Source organism: Lactuca sativa, chromosome 5, assembly GCF_002870075.4.
Source record: "Lactuca sativa cultivar Salinas chromosome 5, Lsat_Salinas_v11, whole genome shotgun sequence".
NCBI lineage: Eukaryota > Viridiplantae > Streptophyta > Magnoliopsida > Asterales > Asteraceae > Lactuca > Lactuca sativa.
In genome coordinates this window covers 264,633,499-264,653,951 of record NC_056627.2, presented here as the reverse complement: position 1 = coordinate 264,653,951, position 20,453 = coordinate 264,633,499, and positions in this window count along the sequence as shown.

The following is a 20,453-nucleotide window of genomic DNA, read 5'->3' as shown; positions in this document are numbered from 1 at the left end:
GCTTCCCACAAAGCTTTAGCTGAAGTATATTCTCCGAAACCTTGAGCTATATCAGGAGATAGAGCCATGGTCAGAGTGGCCAATGCCCTTTCCTGTTCCTCAACTTTCTCAAAGTCTTAATCTGTATAGTTCTCGACTGATTTGTCAGTCATTTATCCTGCAACAGTGGTGGTAATTCGGACAGGACCCTTGATGCTTCTCCAAACCTTGAAGTCTTTCATTTTAATGTACTTTTTAATCCAGTATCTCAATTCAGGAAAACCGTCTGCAGACAACAGTCTCGGAATGCATGTAGTTGTGCCCATGATAGAATCCAATTCATGATGATGTGTTTGAATTTGAGAATCCATTTGTTACTATTTTTAAAGCTTAAAGTTAAAATAAGAAAAATGTCAAAATTTGAGTTTACGGTCAACCTGTTTACGGCTATAAACTGAGTTTACGGTCGTGTGTTTACGGTCGGGGTGTTTACGGTCAATGAAGAACCATTGATTATGGTTTTATGAAAATGATCTGATTACGGTCCAAGAACACAGTTTACGGTTCTTGAATGTTCTTGAGTTTACGGCCGTAAACAGGGTTTACAGTCGTAATCTCTTGGCAGTAAACTCCTAGAGAATTTCGGTAAACACAAATTTAAAGCAAATTTGATTCCTTTAGCAACGAAAACACCAAACCCAATCTCGAATAGTGAAGAATATAAGTTTAAACGATCGAAAACTCGATTAAATGATGCTTTGACACCGGTTTTGCTCTGTTACCAATTGTAAGGTCCTAAAACGGATCTTTACCAATGATCAAACAATCAAACAATCAAATGAAACTAGAATATGAGAAGAAGAAAAGAAATCAAGCTTGCACACGTTTATTACTGAAAAGCGTTTGGTACAACTCGATATATTAGGTCGTGAACTTTGTTGCATCAACAACCAATAATGACCTAAACAACCTCTATTTATAGTGGAATTGGGCCGAAAACTGGGTTTACGGCCGTAAACTCACTAACAACCTATTAAACCACAATAAAGACTCAAAAGAACTATTACAATGAAAGCCTAGACCAAAGCACTAACTGGACCCTTCGAAATGGGGATACTAATCTGACCAAGAGTCCTTCAACCAATCATAGTCCATTTTACCTTTCCTATAATTTGGGCCAAGGCCCAATACCAAATCCATGATCCACAAGTCCACATATACAAGGCCCATTATTGACCCAATCTTCCAAATTGGGCCCAACTCCCTAATTGGACCTAATTCCAAGATCAATTATCAAAACTTGGCCCAAAATATCATATTCATAAAGTCCAGCAAAGGCCCAAATCCAACAAGTCCATAAACAGCCCAAACACGAAGCCCAAAACGCCAAAGGTCCAATAGAGGGCGTACGCTAGGCGTACTCCTCCGGTACGCTGGGCATACTTCGCCTTGTGCTGACCACCATCGGGGTGGTTGACCTAGTACACTGGGTGTACTGGATTTACGCGGGGCGTACGCGAGCTGTTCTTAAAATTCTAATAAGTGCTTAATGGCTTAAGCAGTTAAGCCAAAATTTCAAATCCATCGACCAAATGTGCCTTAGAACCATAAAGTCTTGAACTTTATCACTTTGGACGTCCAGAAAGTTCTTAATACATGGTCTTAATCCATTAAGACCCTTCTACTACATGCATGGGACACCTTCAGCCATTGGGACATCATTTTTATCACTTAGGACCCTTTCTAGAGTCTGAAAGGACAACTCATGTCGTCTAAATCATAACATGCACCAACTTGGGGACTTTTGGGACAAGAGTGGTTCCATAAAGCTAGAATGGCTAGATCTATATCATTCAGGCATAAAGTTTGAAGCTTTTTACCTTCTGGAGCTTCTAGGGCACAAACCAACTTCAGATCTACAAGCTTGATCTTCTTCTCCAACTCCTTGATGCAATACCTTCTTCTTAAAACACTCAAGAAACACTCAATAAGCTCATACACTCAAGGAAATGGCTAAGGTTTGGGGAAAACGACTCTAAGTAATGGAGGTTGAGGTAAGGGAGGGTTATATGCTCATAATGTTGCTTATATAGCCCCAAACCCTAAATATTAGAGTTTCCTTCTGACATGAGTACGCCCAGCGTACACAGGTGTACGCCCAGCGTACTAAGGTGCGCCTAGTACGCTCATCGTACCCTTATGTACGCGCAACGTACTCCTCCTTGTCCCAAAATTGCAACTTAGCCCTTAGGCTTCTCATGGTTTCACCCTTCCATCCCCAGGGACTATAAATGACAAAACTTGGGATGTTACAAGTCTCCCCAACTCAAACTAGGTTTCGTCCTTGAAGCCTGCTACGGCGAACAATTCAGGATAATGCTCCCGCATCTTGTACTCCGCTTCCAAGTCTACTTGGATTTATTCTGATGCTGTCACTGGTCTCCCTACATAATATAAGTGCTCTCTGACCTGAACATCACCCAACGATACAACCTCCTACTCATCCAATATGCGCCTTTGTAGATGCCAGTCTTGAAAAGCGTTGAGAATCTAACCGAACCTTTCAGAAAGTCTAATCTATATGCCACCTTGCCAAACCTGACCATAATCCTGATGATCCAATGTATCGGAAACCCAACTTTCCCTTGTCCTGAAGCAAACCCTTTATGTGCTGACAGGATAATGCATCCTTCAGCTCCCGAAACAACTCACGTGATCAACCAACAAACAAGTACGAACACTCATACCTGGCCCAATCAGCCTGGAGAAACTCAGCTCCTCCATTTCCCAAGAAGGCCTAATCCATGTTCTTCACAACACCGACATGTGCCACCATACTGAAACCTCACCCTACACCATCCACTTATGGAAACCATCATTCAAACCGCAACAAACAACATATTCCATAGCTAATCCCCATCCGAGAATCCCCGATTCTCCCCCAATTATAGCACTAACCACTACCCACTAGTGGCGAAGCCGATACGTGACTTAATCGTCCTAATTGAGTATTACGATTCTTAACTTTAGAGGGTTATCCTACGCAAAGCAATCCTACCGATACGAAGTAACGAACTTCAAGAGAATCCGAATTCCCGTTGATGATCTTTGAATTTCCGAATACCACTACTCGCCCTAGACTGGCGATCCTCTATCCTAACTCCTTGTCCTCGAATGCATCTTTGGATCCTAACCATCTACACTCCCTTGACAATAAATTATCTATAACCTCTCCTATATCCTAATAACTTATGCATAAAGAAAATGAAAGCTCATTATACAATCATAAACAAATAGATAGGAGAAAAGACATACCGACCGCCACATCAGGTACTTTCCTGGCCTCCTTGGCTGTAAGTTGGAAGGCATGTCCTTGAGCCTTCGGAGGCTCTGCTCTACCCTGACCCCCGCGAGTAATCCTCCGGGTGACCAGCGCTGGAGCCTGAACCAGCCTAGCATCTAGTAGGGGACAATGGGCCTTTATGTGGCCCACCTACTCACAATGGTAACAAATCCTAACACCAACCCCTAGAGTCTGCTGCCTACAATCCTTCGTGATGTGACCCCCTTTGCCACACATGTGGCATCCTGAAGAAGATCGGTAAACCCCATCATGTACCTTGCTGTACTTTCCACAAGTACGACCCCTCCAACTCCCCTGTATGTAATCAAAGGCCCTAACCCGTTTCGGCACAGGTTGAGACTGTGTCGGGGTCTGTCTCTACTCTCTCAGCTGAAGCTCAATCTCCAACTCTTGCCCCTTGGCGGCCTCCTGTAACTCTAGCAAGGTATCACATCTCTGCGTGGACACGAACTGTCTGATGTCCGTCTTGAGCATGCTTAGATATCGGGTCATCTGATCCTGCTCCGAAGCAAACTCAGTGCAAAACATCGCCTCTCAGTAAACATGTGGGTGATCTTCGTCACCGACTCTACATCCTGTCACATATCTAAGAACTCCTGCGCTAGCCTCTCCCGCTCAACCTACGGGACATAACGGGTACGAAACTTATCCCGAAATCGATCCCAAGTAACCACAACGCGCTGCTCATCCGAATATGATCCAGTAATCAACCTCCACCAATCCTTTGCTCTGGACCTCAGCAGGTTCAGAGCACACCTGACCTTCTGGTCAGCAGGACATGAACATGTGAAGAAACATCCTTCCACGTCGGATAGCTACCTCATGGCTATGATTAGATCCTGAGTACCATCAAATGTCGGGAGCTTCATGTTATCGAAGTCCCGGTTCTGAAGAGCTCGCCCGGATCCCAACCCTACCACCAATACAACTGTTGTGGCTGCAGCGGCAGCCGCCTCGGTGAGGGCTGCATAGCGATCATCGAAATAATCTACCATAATGGTCTTGATAGACCCAAACATCTCCAAAAACTAAGCCTGGAACATAGCAGCAACCTCATCATGCAGGATCTCCCGGATCCTGGCATCCATCTCATTCGGCCGATAGTCTTGGGTGTTGACGACACCTCTTGTCTGCCATCTCCTGGTCCTGACCCGGATCCAGTCACTAGACCTGGAAATGGGGCAGATTTGGAGCGAATCGACCTTGATCCAAACCCTTTTAACAAATTTCAAAATCCGATCCAAACCCGCAGGGTTTCGAATAATCAAATACATACCCTTATCCACCGAATCAACAGATATCCAAGACCGCCCCATAACCCATAGGCCTTTTGAATTTTCAAACACATTTTAGTTAATTCATATAATAATATTTCTTAAATAAAATAAATGTTGATTTAGAAAACACATTACGTACTTGAGGACTTTCGATTGGAGTTAAAAATCACTAGTGTAGTAACTTCTGATTTATTTTTTACTGTCAATTGTAGTGATAGAGAATAGCAATGACAAACTATCTTTCAGTTGGTGAATGAATTTATTGATTTATGAATGAAATATGATGATTGCTTGATGAAATATAAATGAAATGACATCATAATTCTTAGTAGAAGACTGGAAGTCTAGAAATTGACTGCTTGATTCTTATGTATAAACAATTTAGACTTTGGCATTTTCCCTTTGGACTTTTGATTGGAATTAAAATTAAACTTTAAGTAATATAAAATATAAACCAATAATCCAAAAATTATACGGGGCGGGTTATAATCGGACCGAACCTTTTAATAAAAGGGTTAGCGGGTATGGGTCGTTAACGGGTAAACGAATAAAAAACTTTGCTCTAAACCCATATAATTCTTAAGGGTTTGGATCGGATATGGGTCAATACCCACTCCATTTCAAGGCCTACTAGTCACGAATCGTCGTGTAACCACCATGCTGAAAGCAAGCCGAAAAGATATCAGATACTCCTCATAACAATATGGGAACCAACTCCTAACCATAAATCCTAAGGGTTGTGACTTCCTTGCTATGCGTATGGGTCATGTTCTTTTAGTAGTAAGGGCCCATACTACCTTCCACACCTACCCATATTTGTCTCAAGTATCATCACAATGCCCTAAACAATACATAAACATAACGAGTGTTCAATCCTCACTCCTAGAGGAATGCTAAGTTTCTCATAATCGGTAGACTCATCCAAACTACCCATCCATCCATTGACTGCTACACGACCTTCCTTTGTTGCCTGTTAACTATTGCATGGATACAATCGCATATCGCACAGCTTAAACAATCATAGACTAAAAGATTTAAGCAGGACCAAATCCCTTACCCTAAGACCATTTAACCCATGTAGCATGTGACTTAGAGTATTCACCCAATAGTTAGTCACACATGAAAGAGTCACAAACAATCAATGAGGTACTCTACATAAGATAAGGCATCAAAGATTAGGTAATTCTATCATAAGATTTTTGAGGATCCCTATCTTAGTACCAGCATGCTGTTCTAACATATCACATTATATCAAATAACTTGTATGGTATTTTGGGTCCTACTGCTAATCGTACACTTGCATCCTCCTTTATTATTTTGAAAACAGTCTGAAAATCATTTTGAAAATCTTTTTCTTGATCTGAGACTGGAGTCACACGAGTGTTCCTATTCACTCAAACCAAGGCTCTGATACCAACTTGTAACATCCATAAAAATCAAGCAAATTTAAAACTTTTTCAAACATTTCAAATCGTGAGTTATTACAAAAAGTTTCCAAAATAGTTTCATAGCAGAGTATCCCAAAAATCCAGATCATGAAATGTGAGGAAGTGTATGGTCACGCCTTCGCCTTCTCGAGGTCATCCGCTGCACCTGAAACAATAGTCGATAAATGTAAGCTTGAAGGCTTAGTGAGTTACCCCCAAAATAACCATACACAAAATAATACACATATAATAACAAACATCATACTATGGGTCCAATCATCCGTCGAGATGGAATACCCCAGGCCCCTCAACCATCGGGTTGGAATGACAACATACTATGGGTCCAATCAACCATCGGGTTGGAATACCCCTAGGCCCTCAACCATTAGGTTGGAATGCCCACCAACTACGAGTTCGATCATCCTTAGGATGGAATACTTGATGGGTTTTAGCTATAAGAACATCCTATGTGCTCATACAAACCCTAATGCTTGGATCTAGGTTTCTCTATTGTACATGCAATTCATCCAAGACTATAAACCCTAGATCTAGTATATGATAATCAATATAACATATAAATTAGGGTTTAGATCATACCTTAATTGTTATGTAGCAATAACAATCTCAAATCCTTCTTGTATTGACTTTAGAAAGCTTAGAGTCACAAATGTCACTCCTCTAATGGTTCACAAACACCAAGAGAAAGAGGATGAAGAGGACAAGAGAAGGAGTCTCTCAAAAACATGTGGAAACCCTAGAGAATCAGTTCACCACGTTTTTGGAGCATAAGGGTTCTATATATAGTGAGGCTATTAGGGTTATCTAACAAGGAAACCCTAATTTGGATGCTTAAGCCCTAAGCAACCCATGGAATCCTTTCCTTAAAGGCCTTGGACGATTTCTAATGGGTTTCCCCATAGAATTTGTCCAACCTTATAATATAAGGCAGTCCATAGCCCAATTGCAATTATCTTATAATTACAATTCCAGTCCCTTAAGTTTAATTAATCTCTTTTAGTCACAAACTTAATTCTTATTAATTCTTGACTAATATTAATTAAACAAAATGATTTCTCCTTTAATATATTATTCCCATAATATATTAATAAATCATATTTAATCCTTTCTCTCCATAATTCATCCTATCAAGTTGCTTTGGTGAAGGCAACCCAAAAGGACCATGCACCATCGGGTCAAGTAGATCAAATTCTTGTCACAATGACTATTGCCAATGATATTACAAAGTCCTCTATCATAGATTGTTACAAGACAATTCCTTAGACTTGATGTCTCTCACTCAAAGTACAATCCTTTGAACATCCTTTTGCATAAAATTTCTAATCTAGACATAGACTCTTAATATCTAACTCCCAAGATGGAAACCTTTCCATATTTTCCATATGACAACTCATTTTCAATAGAATCTTATCTATTCATAATAATGTCGATATGGTCCATCCAATACTATACTTCCAACTACCCACAAGCGACCAATCATCGGCGAACTTTGGATTGTCCTTTGATAGTTGTTTAATTATCTTAGTCAAAACCGATTCTTGTCCTTTTTCCTCTAAATGCGCTAGACATTTGGAAAATTTTAGAATGGTCAAATATTATAGCATTTGCAATCGATCCTATACCCGATGTATAACGTCTTACATAAAGATTTGATACTTTATCAATCTTCTGCCATAATATTTTATGTGCTACGTTCTCAAAATTTGAACTATGAAGAGGAGTGCCGTAATCATAATCGAAATTTGTGAACACACTATGTTTCCTTGACTAAATTATTAACATTCCACAACCTAAGCCTTTAGATTTGAAATGCAGCATAATATTCTCTCCCTTAATTATAGCAAAACAACTTTTCAACTATTGCGACTTTGCAAAGTATAAGTCTTGTTTTCTATAATTAATATTGCTAACTTGCAATACTTTCCATAATAATCATACAATCATAACATTTATGCTCGCACTTTCATGATGATTATTATAAACATAACACTTATGCTCCCACTAGCTTTGACGTGTATTCAGAAACCAGCTTAACTTTCAGAAAAACAATACCTATTGAATTTCTTAAGTTCATGTTTCTAATACCTAATGCTTTGATAATCCTTTATCTAAGCTTATACACCTTTCCCTTAGATAGCTCATATGTGTGTCTAAACAATTCAGACTAATTGCCAAACCTCATAATTCGAATCATGGAATGGGATACCGTAACCATAATCGAATTAGAGAATACAATTTCACAATCACTATCTTCTTAAAATCTCTATTAGTGAAAGCATTTCCTCACAGTCATTTTCATGAACGAGGGAATCTTATGACACTTAGATTTTAATGGTGTATGTGTTCCCATCCATGTGAATTTGTCAAAACCAAAGTTTACGACAAATTCAAACTCATATGGACCGAACTTTCTTAATCTTGATTTCTTGCCTTATGGTAACACAGCTGCCCACCATGTCTTCCAAGTAGTTAAGCATCTCACCTTTTCCTATCAATGTACTTTTCATTGATCAAGGTCCTTGCCTTTTATGCATTCAAATGAGAACTCATAGATCTCACATGCATAATTAACTCAACTGAAATGGCACAGAAACAAAATAGTGTCAACACGATAGGTTGTAAACCTCAACTCGTGTGCTAGTGATGATCGATAAGGTTTATTTTGATTTGTTCTTGAAACCTTTCAAGAACATTAAGACTCCCACTGACTCCTTGACATATAAGATTCTTTTGTCAATAAACATTTCTTGACAAAAAAATATTCAAGAGTTAGTGTAGTTTTTATCAAAACACTTCATAAATTGGTCCTAGTTGGTCTTTGTCTTATCCAAGACATCACAACTTTCCACATTTGATGAATGTTATAAACCTTCTTAATAATTTTCACTCAATGTCACAATCTTAACTCTAAGACTTGTTTTGGAACGAAGTATGATTGACTTTGATTTAACCATTTCTTCAATTCTCTATTCCTCTTCTTAGACATACAATTGTACTAAGACTCACTTAGATGATCAATTGAGATATGATTCTTAATCATTAAGACCTATCATAAAGCATAAAAGGTACTCTCCCTTCTTCTTAGAATGAAGAAACTTTTATCTTTCTACCTATTTGATTCTTCTTATTCATTCTGCTATTGATTTAAACTTTTTCAATCAATTCAGAATTACACTTAATCTTATAAGTATAATCATATTTACTAAACCTTTAGTAAATCATGACGAATATCTTTTTTACTCTTATGGTGGACTTGATCAACACACAACTTTGTGTACTCGATCTCCTAGTCCTTCACTTGACACTTTGTCAATGAATTAGTCTAATTTCCAAATATGAAATTTCTCATTCATCGTGAACCAAGTTGCATGATTCCAAGTTTCTGTCCAATTGAAACTTGGGCGATGAAAAACTTTCCTTATTTGGTAAATTTTTGACATTTCCATAATTAAGAATCAAACCCATTATTGCTAATAATAGAAACATTCAAACATCAATTTTTCATACACGCCATTGCAAGGATAAATAAATAATATAAAATCAAAATTTATTTTATGGCGGAAAAAATTTGTCCTTACAATGCAATTCTTTAAAACTATGCTTACACATATTTCTTAGCAATCTTATTCTAACTCTAAGTAGTAGCTCAAGAATCTAAATTTCAAGTAATGTGATCGAAATCCATTCCTTCATGGTTAGATTCTCCTCACTTTTTCCCTTAAGCTTCCTTTCTTTTCTTTGATCCTACAAAACATCAATTGTAATCTTATCACATTATGTATTAAGAATCTAGAATAGAAACTTAAAAGAGTTAGTCAATGGATTTTACCTAAATCAGAGCCATACGTTTTGACTCTCCCATCTCTTAGATCTCTTAGGTAAATATGGCAGCTTCGTTTCCAATGCCCCTTCTCTTGGCAATAAAAGCAAATTGATTCTTTTGGAACAGGACATGGAACTAGTTCAGACATTGCCTTTCTCTTATGATCAAACTTTTCGATCATAGCATGTCTTTCGTTGCCATTGTCTATATCCATAAAGGTCTTGAAGGCAGATTCACCAATCAACTTTGCTTTTCTATTGTGCCAAACCATTGCTGATTCAGCAACAATAAGCATATAGGTGAGATCTATAAGGGTCATGTCGTAGTTCATCATATAGTACTCTCTTATGAACTCACTATATGAGTTAGGAAGTGACTGAAGAACCCATTCAACAACCATCTCCTCATAGACAACGGATCCCAACATTCTTAACCTATCAATGTGTGACTTCATCCCTAGTACGTGTGCACACACCGACTTTCCTTCTTAATGTTTACTTGCCAAAAGGGCTTGAGTGAGCTTGAACTTTGCAAGCCTTCGAACTTGTGGGTCAGGTAGAATAATTGGAGGAGGTGAAGGAAGAGAAGCTTGATATCTTGTTCCTCGATCAAATCCTGGAATATCATCTTCATGCGGAATGCTTGCTCCACGGGATTTGGGAAGACCATAGTTGTCGCACTTTGACATCTACAAAACGGGAGAAAACGAATTCAAGTTAGTTGGTTGATTAAGTCCTTAGTAAATCACCCAAATGAGATACTAAGGCTAGGACCCAACACAATACGCTACAACCTAGAAAAGGGATGCCCTAATCTAGTTGCAGAATATTTGAAGGTAAGTGAATGACGATTCACTAATTTCCACCATGAAAAACGAAAAAGAAATTTAAGTTTTAAATCTATGAAAACTCCTAGATCCTTTGAGATTCATTGAACATTTCAATGGCATGTTTAAATCTCGATATGCCCCTCTAGTTTGTGACTGGAATGCCGAGGATCACAAAGCGGGTTTGAATAACCATGCAAACTTACATGGTGCCCTCACATGTTACAGTCACCTATTCGATGTGCCGGTAAACGACACACGCTCCACCGAACTATGACAAACATTGAGTCACCCTTTGCCACCTTTGCTCAGAACCATTTAGTGTGCCGGTAAACCACACACGCTCCACTAACGTCTTTGCTAGGGTGTAATTTCATTGAATTGCATCAATTCACTTTTGCCTAAGTAGCTAAGATTGGGAATTTGTAAAACATTTAGTTACTTTTTGTACTTCATTATACTTATAATGGAAGGTTTTGTCCTATCCTACCCGTTCGGCTAACGACCCTCCACTAGTCAAGAGTGCGGTGGGTAAGAGTGGATACCCATTCAATCGCCATTTTATAGGCAATTTCCTTAAACACCCCTTATAGACCAGCTTCGTGAATGAGGCCTACTAATGGTAAGACTAACTTTACTCATACATATATATAATGTTAGACTTTTAATGTTATATATAGTATAGGGTGTATTTTACACTTTTAAAATACTAGGTGGTCAAATTTAACAATTATACCTTTAATTCAATTAAAGTGTGAACCAAAACTTTTATGGATTTATTAAACCTCTTTTAATTATATACCTTAATTAATTAATAAAACCATAAGGGTGTGATTTGAACTTTTCAAAACAATACTAGGGTTTTAGAATTTAACATTCCTAAATTAAACCTTTTAATCAACTTTTAAATTCCAAAACTTGAGGGCAAGTTTTGAAACATTTCAAAACATTTAGGTTTAGAATTTCAATATACATCAAAATTAAACTTTTAATCAAAATTTAAATTCCAAAACTTGAGGGAAAGTTTTGAAACCTTTTCAAAACATTAGGGTTTCAACTATTTAAATTTCAAAACTAGACTTTTGAGTTCAAATTTAAACTATAAAACCTAAAGGGAAAATTGAAACTTTTCATAACATAAGGATCAAATAACAAATAATATAAATTAGACAATTAATTTCATCATTATCTATATTTGACCTAATTTCAATTTCTTGCAAAATAAGTTACCCAATTAATACAAATAATCCAATCTTTATCATATAAGGAAGTTATTATTTAATCAATTGGTAATTATCTTGTGTTTTGGCAAGGATATTCTTTAAGAAACAATAAAAATCGTATTTTATAGGTTTAAAACGAATATGGTAATAATCCTTAAGCAAAATAGCAACAAAATCCGAAATTTCCTCTGTCTGACGCTCCGACTCGCCGAGTCACACTTTGGAACTCGCCGAGTAGGGCTGACTCGCCGAGTCCAAGTAGTGAATCACCGAGTCAGGTCGAATAGAAAGCCAGAATACAATTTTCAGCTACATAATGCATCAATACAATAGAAACAAATCAAGGCTCTGATACCACTGATGGGTTTTAGCTATAAGAACATCCTATGTGCTCATACAAACCCTAATGCTTGGATCTAGGTTTCTCTATTGTACATGCAATTCATCCAAGACTATAAACCCTAGATATAGTATATGATAATCAATATAACATATAAATTAGGGTTTAGATCACACCTTAATTGTTATGTAGCAATAACAATCTCAAATCCTTCTTGTATTGACTTTAGAAAGCTTAGAGTCACAAATGTCACTCCTCTAATGGTTCACAAACACCAAGAGCAAGAGGATGAAGAGGAAAAGAGAAGGAGCCTCTCAAAAACGTGTGAAAACCCTATAGAATCAGTTCACCACATGTTTGGAGCATAAGGGTTCTATATATAGTGAGGCTATTAGGGTTATCTAACAAGGAAACCCTAATTTGGATGCTTAAGCGCTAAGCAACCCATGGACTCCTTTCCTTAAAGGCCTTGGACGATTTCTAATGGGTTTCCCCATAGAATTCGTCCAACCTTATAATATAAGGCAATCCATAGCCCAATTGCAATTATCTTATAATTACAATTCCAGTCCCTTAAGTTTAATTAATCTCTTTTAGTCACAAACTTAATTCTTATTAATTCTTAACTAATATTAATTAAACAATATGATTTCTCCTTTAATATATTATTCCCATAATATATTAATAAATCATATTTAATCCTTTCTCTCCATAATTCATTCTATCAAGTTGCTTTGGTGAAGGCAACCCAAAAGGACCATGCACCATCGGGTCAAGTACATACCAAAATAGTTATGGACTTAGACACTAATCCAACAATATTCTCGGCCCACAACCATCGGGTTGGAGTGCCCACACACAATAAATATATAACATATACTATGGGTTCAATCATCTATCGGGATGGAATACCTCAGGCCCAGAACCATCGGGTTGGAATGCCCACATGCTATGAGTCCAGTTATCCTCGGGATGGAATACTCTCGGCCCACAACCATTGGGTTGGAATACCCATAACCAATCAGACATGTGCACCTATATCAGGTAACCATATAACAGTCTATAGAGACAACATACTAGGGTCCTTTCATCATCGGGATGGAATACTCTCAACCACCAATCAATCATGTGCACATATAACAGGTAATCTCCTACCAGCATATTGACAGTCAGACCAAAGTACAGGTCACTAAGCATACATGCCCCACAGTGTAAACAATCTTAGGCTAAAGGACTCGATTCCACAACGGTTAGACTCAGACAAGAGTTCCGATGCAGAACCCAACCCTTCAGCCTAAGGTCCTTTAAACCATGTAAATTGGCACATAAGATAGTCATACAGACCTAAAAGATCACTGATCATAACATCATCCTAAAACCAGGATATAGATCTAACATAGCAACACAACACGTAATCACAAGATAACTCGCCTTGGTGCCTTAGACCCATGAGTATAATGAGGATAACTCACCTCGAAATGTCGATCTCAACTGAAGAATCAAATTCCCGACTCGTTGGCTCACCAAAATCCCAAACTATCCAAATAACGAATAATAAGTCAATAAATGGGGATACTAATCTAGCCAAGAGTCCTTCAACCAATCATAGTCCATTTTGCCTTTCCTCTAATTTGGGTCACGGCCCAATACGAAATCCATGATCCACAAGTCCACATATACAAGGCCCATTACTGGCCAAATACTTCCAAATTGGGCCCAACTCCCTAATTGGGCCTAATTCCAAGATCCATTATCAAAACTTGGCCCAAAACATCATATTCATAAAGTCCAACAAAGGCCCAAATCCAACAAGTCCATAAACAGCCCAGACACGAAGCCTAAAATGCCAAAGGCCCAACATAGGGCATATGTTGGGTGTACTCGTCTGGTACGCTGGGCGTACTTCGCCTTGTGTTGACAACCATTAGGGTGGTTGACCCAGTATGCTAGGCGTACTAGATTTACGTGGGGCCTATGCGAGATGTTCTTAAAATTCTAATAAATGCTTAATGGCTTAAGCAGTGAAGCGCAAATTTCAGATCCATCGACCAAATGTACCTTGGAACCATAAAGTCTTGAACTTTATTACTTTAGACGGCCATAAAGTTCTTAATACATGGTATTAATCTATTAAGACCCTTCTACAACATACATGGGACACCTTCAGCAATTGGGACATCATTTTTATCACTTAGGACCCTTTCTAGAGTCTGAAAGGACAGGTCATTTCGTCAAAATCATAACATGCACCAACATCAGGACTTTTGGGACAAGAGTGGTTCCATAAAGCTAGAATGGCTAGATCTATATCATTCAACCATAAAGTTTGAAGCTTTTTTACCTTCTGGAGATTCTAGGGTACATGTAACATCCGGATTCCCAGGTATCTTATTTTAATTATTTATCTTGAGTTTTATGGAGGGACTCGGCGAGTAGACGTTCAGACTCGCTGAGTAGGATCACGAATTCTTGTCTGGATTAATGACCGGACTCGACGAGTCGATGAGTGGACTCGGTGAGTCCGTGCTGTAAAGTGAAACACTAAATCTCAGGGCCTGAGCCCTATTTAAAGGCCCTTATGGCCGTCATTTGCGGCCACTACTCCCCTGATATGAGTATATTTAGTTATAAAATTCATGCATTATCTTAATACTTTATGTTAATTTTATCTCAAATAATGAACCAAAGGTGCTTAATTAGGTTAAATATTTCACTTTCAGTAACAAAGACATGCTCGGATGGAAAAGGAAGCGGAACTGGCGATTGGACGCATGGATCTTGGATTTTGAAGAAAGAAGGACGTTGCTGGACGGCTTGACCCCTCGTCAGTGTTTTGGCCATATCTCATGAACCGTAACAACGATTGATGAGATTCAAAATGTTCTGAAAACTAGACACAATTTTGGACGAATTTCGTGTTTTGAGAAAATGCTGATTCCAAACGTACTTGGTGAGTAGGCCATCAACTCGCCGAGTTGGTCAGAAGTTTCACGATTCTGGATGCGCTGACTTGCCGTACACGGGTTTTAAGTGACGGACTCGCCGAGTAGGTCACTGGACTCGACGAGTAGCCTCTGTTTTGTGAAAATCTATATAAAGGGACTTTCAGATCGATACCCTAAGATAGAGGTGAACCCTTGGAGGCCAATTGTCGACTAAAGGTGCTGCTAGAGCGTAGGAAGCAAGGGAATCAACCCTACATTCAATTTTAAGGAGAATCAAGTCAAAATCAAGTTTACTCTTACCTAATCTCTTGTTTGAACTATGTTTTTACCAATTGATTTCATTTTTGTGCTTGTTTTTGTTGTAATCATGAGCTAAAAACTAATAACTTCTGTTTAGGTAGATGAATTTGTGAACATGGATTGATTATTTGATTAGGATTAATTTTAATTGGTGATTATGTTTTATTAAGCTTGTTAAAGAACCTTATGTGTTAACAATAACTATTCTTCTGTTAATAAATCAGTAATTAAGTTGTATGAACATCTCTTAGTTGCTAATTTCATATGATTTACGTGACCACATAGTTGTATGTCTAGGAATAACGAATGTGAAACTAGAATTAACTTGAAGATAGGTAAGTTAATGTGTGAGCTTGTGTGATGACCATCAACAAGAGGTTAACTAAAGGACCAAATTAGTTAACTATTACAAGTCTAAATTAACCCGAATAAATAACCTAGTGAATTGAATTAAATTAGACAATTGGCCATTGTTTGAGTTAGTTTGTTCTCTAAGGATTAGCTATAGCGAATGTGAATCTAATCACTTTAGTCGGTAACCAATAAAGAATTAATCCGATATATTTACCATAAAATCATCCATGGGAACAAATGATTCGAACCTAAACAGAAGGCCTTTTTAATCATTGAATTTAGTTGATCTTTGTTTTCTTAGCTATTAGTTGCTTAGTTTGCGTGTTAGTAAAGTATTTAAGTTTCTAGTCTTGCAAAACTAGAGAAAACCCATTTTCTATTACTTGTTTTATTTAGATAATATTAGCATTTATTTTAATTGTTTACCATTCCCTGTGTTCGATACGCTACTTGCTTGAACTATATTACTAAGCGATAGGCACACTGCCTTTCGTGTGTTTATTTTGTGTCAAAGTTAGTAGGATTAAAACTAGTTGGTTTCACACACATCAAGTTTTTGGCGCCGTTGCCAGGGAACGGTTCTAAATAGTTAATTTTATTTGCTAATTGTTATCATTTTTTATTTTATTTTTTATTATTATTATTTTTATATAGTTTATTTATTTATTTTGTTTATTATGTACTTTCCAAATCTCGATGCTTTTGATGCTTTTCTTGAGGAAGTAGTATAGGAAATTGAGCAAGAAGATGAGGAGTGTGGATCAGATGAAGATTTGAAAAAATTTGATAGATGGATAGATAACATCTTGCCCAACACACAAGAGCAATCTGAGTTACAAGAGCTAAAGTTACAAGATGAAGAATTTAATCTAGAAAAAGATTTGGAGGAGCTGGAAAGGTTGCTAGCAGAGAGGTCAGTTGAAGAACAAGAACAAGCTGAATTGCAGGAACCAAGCTGTGGTTTGACCATTACCACGACATGGTCCCCTGTAGTTCCGGTTTGTGTTTTGAAGCATGGGGTGACGATTCCAACTTTGGAGAAAGTTCTGAAGCGCGATCTATTTTTTATTAGTATCCAACCGGTTCCAACCCTTATCAAGATTCTTGGGTTTTATAAAATCAAGCTCGTTTGGCCAATTTTTGAAGAAAAGAGCCAAATTTTACAAATGGGTCAAAAGAAAATATTTAATGCAATGGATGGAATGACATTGATTTTATTAGAAGTTTATTAAGTTGGGAGTCCAGCTAAAGACTCGCACAAAAAGAAGCGCTTGCGGGAGGCACCCGTCATTAGAGTTTGATTTTCGTTTTCTTTTTAAACTTCTAGTATTTAGGGATAATTTAGGATTTTTATTTTGATTTATTTTTATTATTACTTGGTATTTGTTTTTGATCTTTTCAGAAGCTAGGGTGATATTAGAGCGAATTCTTAAAGTGTGAGGGAATTAAAGTGAGCGGTCGAGTCGTTTACGAGAAGATTAGAAGATTTTGAGTGATATGTTGAGTCTGATGTTTATATTTGATTAAAAAGAGTCTCGTCCCTGAAGAAAATGAGGAGTTGTATTACCTTGATACTCTCCTTGAACAAAAACTTAAAGCTGAAGCAGAAAGAAGAAAAGACCTGATTAGAGTCAAGAACTCGTCGAGTGCATAATACTAACTCGACGAGTCCAAGCAAAAAATCACGATTTCTGCGAGTATAGCGATTCAACTCGGCGAGTTACTCATTCTTTTTATATTTGAGTTGACGATTTGATTCCATTCGACGCTGGCATTGTCTATATTTTTGAAGATCATTTTCCGAGCGTTTCCAAGATGTTTTTTCCCACATATTGAGAGTTGTCAACCACACGAGATTTGACGCCCAAGGCATGGATGCGCTGTTCCCATGCCAAAGTCAGCTGAAGTTGGAGCTTTACATGAAGAAGATTAACCTTGCGACTACTATCCCAGGGGAGTTTGTTCCAATTCTCTCTTTATTTTATTGTTCATTATCATGCATAATATGCAATGGGGACATTGCATAAATTAAGTGTGGGGTAGGGGGTTGGTTACATTAGTTAAAATTTTAGTTAAATTTTGAAAATTTTGCATTAAAACTGTAGGGCTAAATTAGAAAATTTTGGTAAAAGCAATTAGGGATCATGCTAGTATTATATTTGATGATTGCATGAAAACCCAAATGTTTAGTTGAGCCTATATATGTTCTAGTGCATTTGTTGCTTCCTTATTCTAGTGAAATCATGGGACCAAAACACGACCTCGCTTAGTTTGAAGGATGCAGTATGTTTAGCATCGTGTACCTGAAATGTATCCAGGAAAATTATTATCGTTAACCAATAAAGGTTGAAGTTGAGCGCCCTTGCTTAAGCATGTAGGTTTTGAGTGAAAAAAAAAGTGAGGTACATGTAAAAAAAAAGAGAATTACAAGAAAAGTTATAAGAATTTTGGAGCAATCAAAGTGAAGATCAAAAGATCAAAATTCCAAAGATTCAAAAAGTTGAAGATACCAAAAATCAAACAACAAGGTGGTGAATTCAAAGAAATTAAAGATCAAATGTCAATGAAGTGAAGAATTCCAAAGAGCTCCAATGTGGTATCATAAATTGTAATTGTCTAGATTATGTATGATTGGGTTGCTCAACCAAAAATACCTTGAGGTTAGGAGGTTTTCTGCTGATGGATTCGGAGGGATGCATAAAATGAGCATTGTTCGGAAAAAGTGGGCGAATGTTTATGAGGATTGTGAGTATTTAGAGTATGGGGGGTTCCTTAGGAAAATTTTAGACACAAATGCATGCGTTGCGGTCTTGGCATAATGACTGGGTTTGATTGGGATTGTCTTATGTAATATTAGTGTGGTAAAATTCAGTTTTGGTTGGAGGCAAGCAAAAGTCAAGTGTGGGGTATTTTGATATGAGTATATTTAATTATAAAATTCATGCATTATCTTAATAATTTATGTTAATTTTATCTCAAATAATGAACCAAAGGTGCTTAATTAGCTTAAATATTTCACTTTCAGTAACAAAGACATGCTCGGATAGAAAAGGAAGCGGAACTGGCGATTGGACGCATGGATCTTGGATTTTGAAGAAAGAAGGACGTTGCTGGGCAGATTGACCCCTTGTCAGTGTTTTGGCCATATCTCATGAACCGTAACTCCGATTGATGAGATTCAAAATGTTCTGAAAACTAAACACAATTTCGGACGACTTTCGAGTTTTGAGAAAATGCTGATTCCAAACGTACTCGGCGAGTAGGCCATCAACTCACCGAGTTGGTCCGAAGTTTCGCGATTCTGGACGCGCTGACTTGCCGTACACGGGTTTTAAGTGACGGACTCGCCGAGTAGGCCACTGGACTCGACGAGTAGCCTCTGTTTTGTGAAAATCTATATAAAGGGACTTTCAGATCGATACCCTAAGATAGAGGTGAACCCTTGGAGGCCAATTGTCGACTAAAGGTGCTGCTAGAGCGTAGGAAGCAAGGGAATCAACCCTACATTCAATTTTAAGGAGAATCAAGTCAAAATCAAGTTTACTCTTACCTAATCTCTTGTTTGAACTATGTTTTTACCAATTGATTTCATTTTTGTGCTTGTTTTTGCTGTAATCATGAGCTAAAAACTAATAACTTCTGTTTAGGTAGATGAATTTGTGAACATGGATTGATTATTTGATTAGGATTAATTTTAATTGGTGATTATGTTTTATTAAGCTTGTTAAAGAACCTTATGTGTTAACAATAACTATTCTTCTGTTAAGAAATCAGTAATTAAGTCGTATGAACATCTCTTAGTTGCTAATTTCATATGATTTACATGACCACATAGTTGTATGTCTAGGAATAACGAATGTGAAACTAGAATTAACTTGAAGATAGGTAAGTTAATGAGTGAGCTTGTGTGATGACCATCAATAAGTGGTTAACTAAAGGACCAAATTAGTTAACTATTACAAGTCTAAATTAACCCGAATAAATAACCTAGTGAATTGAATTAAATTAGACAATTGGCCACTGTTTGAGTTAGTTTGTTCTCTAAGGATTAGCTATAGCAAATGTGAATCTAATCACTTTAGTCGGTAACAAATGAAGAATTAATCCGATATATTTACCATAAAATCATCCATGGGAACAAATGATTCGAACCTAAACAGAAGGCCTTTTTAATCATTAAATTTAGTTGATCTTTGTTTTCTTAGCTATTAGTTGCTTAGTTTGCGTGTTAGTAAAGTATTTAAGTTTCTAGTCTTGCAAAACTAAAGAAAACCCATTTTCTATTACTTGTTTTATTTAGATAATATTAGCATTTATTTTAATTGTTTACCGTTCCCTGTGTTCGATACCCTACTTGCTTGAACTATATATTACTAATCGATAGGTACACTGCCTTTCGTGTGTTTATTTTGTGTCACGTTAGTAGGATTAAAACTAGTTGGTTTCACACACATCATCCCCTATGAAAACCCTAGAGAACAAAGAGAGCTGAGAGAGCAATTTGGAGGCTAATTCTTCATCCTTTGGTGTGATCTTGCAAGAAGGAGTGGGAAAATCCAAGCTAGATCGATTGTGGA